The following is a 6,378-nucleotide window of genomic DNA, read 5'->3' on the forward strand; positions in this document are numbered from 1 at the left end:
TCTTGAACCAATTGTTAGCTATGATTAAGTTATACTCTGTGCAAACTTCTACCAGGCGGCTTCCTCTTTCATTTCTTCCCCCCAATCCATATTCTCCTACTACATTTAAAGGTAATGACCCATAATAAACTTATTACGTTTCTAAAAACACTAATTTATTTTTAAAAGGCAAAAACCAAGAATAACATTGACTGAAAAGACTAAATTTCAGTAATCAACTGACGGCAAACACCTCAAAAGGGCAACAGTACCAAATCACCTCCTTTTGTCAAGATTATTTAATAAAGTTGAAAAATAAATTTACATTACACACAGCAAAACATATGATCAAAGGATTATGTCACAAATATCAACGATTGGCTATTGCCAGTAATTATTAAAACGCCATTGCCTTAGAAGTAGCTAAAATGACTGACAAAAGGGGTTCAAATTTATGATAGAGGCGATGGCAGAGGCGACGGCAGTAGTAGTAATTCCTCTTCCTCTACTAACATAGGACGGCGGTTGACGCTACCACAGTACTAGAAACATTCAAAAAAAAAATGATTCAAATGGCTCTGAGCTCTATGGGACTCAACTGCTGTGGTCAGCAGTCCCCTAGAACTTAGAACTACTTAAACCTAACTAACCTAAGGACATCACACACATCCATGCCCGAGGCAGGATTCGAACCTGCGACCGTAGCAGTCTCACGGTTCCGGACTGCGCGCCTAGAACCGCGAGACCACCGCGGCCGGCTAGAAACATACATTAGAATTTTCAGTCATGGTACTCGGGCATCTCTAACAAGATTACAGTTAACAAGAGATACAATCACCTATCCGTGATTTCTCGTATAATGCAGCGACCATTGACAAACACTTGGTTAGAGAGCACCGAGAGAATAATGTAACGAAGATAACTCGTAGTCGGAAACCCACAGGTGTCATCCAGCAGACGCGTCCAGTACTTGCAAAGGTCAGATCGGACTCCAACCCAGCACCACAATCGACACAAACTGCTTGCAGTTTTAATAGCAGAGGACACGCGAAACTCTGTGCGTCCTACCGAAGTAGCTTTCAGCGAGCCATGTTCATGGCTGCGATCAACACGCAGCCCCGCCAAACCCGCAGTGAGCAAAGGCACCTCTCTTGCCAACGGGCCACGGCTGACGCTCGGCCACAACACGCTGCCTCATTTGCGCCCTTCACAACCTGTGTCAGAGCCCCTCGCTCCAGGCCGCCGCAGCTCGTAACTACTTCCTCCTCCGACCTGCCCTCTACCGGCAACAGTCGCCCTCTATGTGCTCTTGCGGCCAGAGGGATTCCAAATCGGCGGGAATTACGCGAAATTAAACGCGGGCGCATTTTACGTGTCTATTGCAAAACAAACATGGTTTACATACATAAACGATTGTCACGCAACACTCAATTTCGTAGCGAACCACGCGTATCTGTTAGAATTAGTGGGAATGGAAGTACCAGCAGCGAGATTCGATCCACAGGCCTCGCTATTATGAAACTAACCACTTATTCGCTCGGCTGCGGATTCCTTTAATACTAGTGAGCAACCGAAGTATCTCACCCGACGCATCCACCAGCATCTCCGCCAGCACCTCCTCCTTCCTGTTACCCAGTGCGGCTTTCGGCCGTCCTTCTCTTCCGATGACCTTCTCCTTCAGCTCACTCATCTCCTCTCCTAACAGCTTAATTCCCGTCGTTCCGCTATCTTCCTCTGCCTTGGCCTTGAACGAGCCTATGACCGCGTGTGGCATTCCAGTCTCCTCTTCAAGCTCCAAATCTTCGCCCTTCCTATTCCTATTAACTACGTCCGTCTGATCGCCTCCTTTCTTTCCCACCGTCCTTCCTACGTCACCATCCACAACATGGATTCCTACACCTTTGTCCCCTCCGCCGGTGTGCCCCAGGGTTCCGTCCTCTCCGCTCTTCTGTACCTCTTGTATACGGCGGACATGCCGCCGTCTTCACCCCCCATTCACCTTCTCCAGTACGCCGATGACACTGCCTTCGTTGCCCTTGCCCCCACCCTGCAGCGCTCCCAACACCTTCTCCAATTCCACCTTGACCGGTTCATCGCTTGGTGCAACCAGTGGTTGCTTAAGGTCAATCCTGCCAAATCCCAGGCGATCATAGTAGGCAAAACCACTCCGTCCTTCTGCCTCCTCGATTTCTACATCACCATCTATGGCCGTCCTATCGCCCTCACCCCCACCCTTAAGTACCTTGGTGTCACCCTCGACCGTCGCCTCTCCTTGACCCCCCACCTCCGGACGATCCAAGCCAAGGCATGCTCCCACCTCTGTCTTCGCAAACTCCTTTCCGGCCGGACTTGGGATCTGGATCCCTCCACCATCCTCCATACCTATAAATCCCTCATTCGCCCTATCCTTTGCTACGCCCATCCTGCCTAGATCTCTGCTCCCCCAACTTTTTACAAATCCCTTCAGATCCTAGAACGCCATGCTCTTCGCCTCGCCTATCGCACCCGTCTCCCCTCCCCCATTCAGATCCTGTACGACCTTATTCCTTTCCCCCATCTCCTTTCCCTTGAATGGATACGGATCCTCTACACCTCCCACAAACTCGATCCTCCTCACCCGCTGGTCTCTCCCATCCCTTCCCCCCCTCGTCTGCTGCCGCGCCTGTTCTTCCACATCCCACCTTCTCTCCATCTCTCCACTCTCCACATCCTCTCCCAAGGTGGCTTCCACCAGCTCCCACTCCCTGATGATGCCCTCCTCCCCTCCATCTACCCCTCCTACCAACTTTGATCCTCCCTCCCTCTTCCTACGTTTCTTCCTTTGGGCACCCTCTCACCCTTCTCTCCCCCTTCCCTCACTCCTCCCTTTCTCCCCACTCCTCCCCTGGGCTCCCCCTACCCCCATGCCTCCATTCCTCCTCCCATCTCCTCTGCCATTGGCATCTTTGCTCTCCCCTCTCCACCTCCCCCTCCCCCTCTTGACAGGTCCCCAGACTCGCACACGTTACATGGACATTCGCGCGCCGGAAATCATTGCCATCCATTTTCTCGTGTGTGTGCCATCATGTTTGTGTTTATTGTTCACCGTCATGCTCCAACGTTCACCTGTGCCGTCGAAATCATCAGTGTTTCTGCGCCGTGCCAACGTGGTTCAGTGTATCTTTCGTCGAGTGTGAATGGCTCCGTGTTTTTGTATTTCTGTGTCTACTGTTTTTTTCCCGTCAATTTGTCTATATTGTATCTTCTTTATGTTTTCTCGTTGTCGACTCTAAGGCTGAAGAGCAGCGTAGGATGCTGCTGCCAGCCTACTTGTTGTTATACAGGTATCAAAATTACAATAAAGGAAAGAAAAAGAAGTATCTATGACCCGGTACTTCTACATCTTACCGATGTTGCGTTGTCCATTGACTGTGAACTTTTTTTATTATCAAAGTTGAAAACCCCGTTGAACGGACGAAGATTTGCAACGATAGACAATATAAAAGAAATTTTGCAGACGGCGCTTCGTGCGACCCTGCAAGAGGCGTACCAAGACAGCTTCCGGAAGTTGAAACTACGTTGCAGGCGGTGTGTCAGTTGTGGAGGAGAGTATTTCGAAGGAGACCATGCACAATAAGTAATAGGTAAGTGTAGAAATATTTTGTGGACAAAGTCCCAGAATTTTTTGAACACATCTCGTACGGTACCGGAAAAATTTTTCTTAAGAAGAGTAAAATTAGTCGGGTTATCTGTGAACTGAGAGAGGTTACGTCGAGAAACATGACTATTTTGAAACAACAAAAATGTTATTTACGAAATTTTTGTCAAATCTATGTATTCACTTCCTAAAAAGTTGTAACAACACGAAATGCAAACATATAGCGATGATGTCTTTACCTAATTGTTGTGCGTTCCGGCTTCCTTCAACAATAAAGTATGTGCAAATGCTATAACAGTTTCTTTTCTTTTATGCTTTCTGTCACTGTATGACTTCAGATTAGTATTTATTGCTTCCATCGGTACTGAATCATGCAACAGAAAACAAATTTTTAGTCACATACAATGAAATTTTAATTTTCGTCATAGCTCTACGTTGGGCGACAGTTGAAGCGTTCCTCCTCCTCTCTCTAAAACCTGAGATAGTTCAATTTTTTTCCTCAGTAAGTCACGATATGAAGATACTATACACAGTGAGAAACTTTGCATAACACTAGGATCTCGATGAGAAAAAGAAAGCTCCAATGACGGCGAACAAACGTTAACCTGTTTTCAGACGAAATGCAGTGAAATCATGTATGATTATAAGTCAGCCTGCGTTTATGAAGTAATTCATCGTCGAAATTAAATTGTGGGGCCGTGGACGTCAGACCATTCAGGCGATTTTCGACGCCAGTGTTCGGTGGTAGTTGACCGATAAGTTTGACAAAAGCCTTACGTGAAAACGTAAGCGAGCGGGAGGAAACAATCGGCAAGTAAATCTCTTCTCCTCTGTAACAGGGAATAAATAACGAATGAACACATGAAGTGTACGGTCGTTGAACCACCGAAAAATCCGCCCTCAGTCTTTACGATACAACCACTGTAAAAAAAGTACAATAAAAATTATGCTCATTGCACAGGAAACGAGGAAGGTAAACCGTTTTTTAAATAAATATAATCACCACTAGGGTTACATTATAACTAGTTGCCACTTATGTATTAACAGCTGAGACATCAAGCGGAAAAAGGGCGCGGATAAGCGGAAGATAAAATTGAAAATAGCTAGTTTCATTTATCAAAAAAAAGGGAAAGAAAAAGTCCTAGTATCCTTGCTGAATATTTCTAGAAATGCGGCTCATTAATTAGGTACAGTCTTTGGTCACTTGGGTGCAAGCACTTCTACAGACTGGTGTGCTGGTGTGAATTGCCTGTTGTAGCCGTACCCAAAGGATTAATAAGACAACCTAACGCAAAGTCTACTGGCTGTCTGTTACCGCAGAGAATAGTAATTACTTATAGGGAATAATAGTGTCCCCCCCCCCCCCCATGAACCATGGACCTTGCCGTTGGTGGAGAGGCTTTCGTGCCTTAGCGATACAGATAGCCATACCGTAGGTACAACCACAACGGAGGGATATCTGTTGAGAGGCCAGACAAACGTGTGGTTCCTGAAAAGGAGCAGCAGCCTTTTCAGTAGTTGCAAGGGCAACAGTCTGGATTATTAACTGATCTGGCCTTGTAACAATAACCAAAACAGCCTTGCTGTGATAGTACTGCGAACAGCTGAAAGCAAGGGGAAACTACGGCCGTAATTTTTCCCAAGGGCATGCAGCTTTACTGTATGATTAAATGATGACGGCGTCCTCTTGGGTAAAATATTCAGGGGGTAAAATAGTCCCCCATTCGGATCTCCGAGCGGGGACTACTCAAGAGGATGTCGTTATCAGGAGAAAGAAAACTGGCGTTCTACGGATCGGAGCCTGGAATGTCAGATCCCTTAATCGGGCAGGTAGGTTAGAAAATTTAAAAAGGGAAATGGATAGCTTAAAGTTAGATATAGTGGAAATTAGTGAAGTTCGGTAGCAGGAGGAACAAGACTTCTGGTCAGGTGACTACAGGGTTATAAACACAAAATCAAATAGGGGTAATGCAGGAGTAGGTTTAATAATGAATAGGAAAATAGGAATGCGGGTAAGCTACTACAAACAGCATAGTGAACGCATTATTGTGGCCAAGATAGATACGAAGCCCACACCTACTACAGTAGTACAAGTTTATATGCCAACTAGCTCTGCAGATGATGAAGAAATTGAAGAAATGTACGATGAAATAAAAGAAATTATTCAGATAGTGAAGGGAGACGAAAATTTAATAGTAATCGGTGACTGGAATTCGAGTGTAGGAAAAGGGAGAGAAGGAAACATAGTAGGTGAATATGGATTGGGGCTAAGAAATGAAAGAGGAAGCCGCCTAGTAGAATTTTGTACAGAGCACAACTTAGTCATAGGTAACACTTGGTTTAAGAATCATGAAAGAAGGTTGTACACGTGGAAGAACCCTGGAGATACTAAAACGTATCAGATAGATTATATAATGGTAAGACAGAGATTTAGGAACCAGGTTTTAAATTGTAAGACATTTCCAGGGGCGGATGTGGACTCAGACCACAATCTATTGGTTATGCACTGCAGATTAAAACTGAAGAAACTGCAAAAAGGTGGGAATTTAAGCAGATGGGACCTGGATAAACTGAAAGAACCAGAGGTTGTACAGAGTTTCAGGGAGAGCATAAGAGAACAATTGACAGGAATGGGGGGAAAGAAACACAGAAGAAAAAGAAAGGGTAGCTTTGAGGGATGAAGTAGTGAAGGCAGCAGAGGATCAAGCAGGTAAAAAGACGAGGGCTAGTAGAAATTCTTGGGTAACAGAAGAAATATTAAA

The sequence above is a fragment of the Schistocerca gregaria genome, chromosome 8 (genome assembly GCF_023897955.1).
Source record: "Schistocerca gregaria isolate iqSchGreg1 chromosome 8, iqSchGreg1.2, whole genome shotgun sequence".
Taxonomy (NCBI): domain Eukaryota; kingdom Metazoa; phylum Arthropoda; class Insecta; order Orthoptera; family Acrididae; genus Schistocerca; species Schistocerca gregaria.